Genomic DNA, 1,430 nt, shown 5'->3' on the forward strand with positions numbered 1-1,430 from the left:
ATTCGTTTTTCTCCAATGAGGAGAATAACAAAAGTGATATGGCCACATTATTAGCTCTGAAAATGTGAAAATCAGAATATTAAAATACGTAAAATTAAAGAAAAAACAAAACGCTATCAACACGTTATAGCCTACTAAAATAATGCAATAAACATGAACTAAACAGCACAAAATTAAATAATCTTATTTAATTATTTTCATAATAATCATATTATAATAATCGTATTAAATAATCTTTTGTACAAAAGGAAGAAACGTACTTGTATAAACGTATTAAATGAAATGTGATGGTAAGCGAAGGAAATTCCGGGAATGTCCCAAAGAAATAGATTTTACTTAAAGTAAATATTTTATATTTATATTTTGTCATTTGTGTAATTCCCTCGTCACGTCAGTATATTTTGTACGTCTAAAACCTATAAGACAGTCCTATTTTTTACTTAAAACAGCATTTATCACCAAAATTATATGTAGATCTAAATCATATTTTTAAACTACAAACAAAATATTGTTTTATTATATAGAGTTTATACAAATATTCCAAAAACGTACAACTTTCAAAGTATGATTGTAAGATAATTTGCCGTAGCTTGTATTTTTCATTCAAATCATGATTAACGTTAATATTTTGTGGATGCAAAAAAAAAAAAAAAAATCAACAGTGATCCGATTTTGTTATTTTAGGCGATCAGTTTAACAGTTTTCAAACAAATTGTTATTGGAAGCCAGATAGACAAGACAAAGTGATTGCAGCATCCCACGGCTAATTAATCCGCCTCGTTTGATTTCCGTTGAAACTCATTTTTATCGCGGTTGAGAGGAGGAGCTTTGAAAAGAGAGCCGCTATTGATGCACAAGGTTTCTACATGTTTTGGTTGAAGGACACGTGTTATTAAACCAAAATAGTGACGTGAAGAGAGAATTACACAAATTATAGGTGTTTTATCGCATGCCAACATTCCTCAACACACAGGTACAACCAACCGTCAAGATACGCCCAGCCTCGATACCTCAGTCCTGAAGCCTGCCTGTCCAGACTGAAACCTGACCTTTAATGGCAAAACTCGAGGAATTCCGAAAACTATACTGTGGTTGTGTTATTTGAGAACCTAATTTAAACGTTACTTTATGTTTCTGTAGACTAATGTGTATTTAATTTAACACAGTTTTCAACTATGTATTTGTAAAAGAGAATGAAAAATGTTTTAATTTCCCCAACAACTGGTGGTATTTGAGCTAAACACTACAGGCCTACAGATCATAATCCTCTATGATTGACTAAAGCATGCTTTGACAAATGTGACACAAAAAGGGATAGAAGAGAGAGGGAGATAACAAGGATTGAGAAAGTATGAGTCTGACAGGGATAAGAGAGATAAGACCATGGGTCACAAGAAGACAGAAAGAGAGGATAGCCCGAGAGACGCAGA

Source organism: Garra rufa, chromosome 1, assembly GCF_049309525.1.
Source record: "Garra rufa chromosome 1, GarRuf1.0, whole genome shotgun sequence".
Classification (NCBI taxonomy): domain Eukaryota; kingdom Metazoa; phylum Chordata; class Actinopteri; order Cypriniformes; family Cyprinidae; genus Garra; species Garra rufa.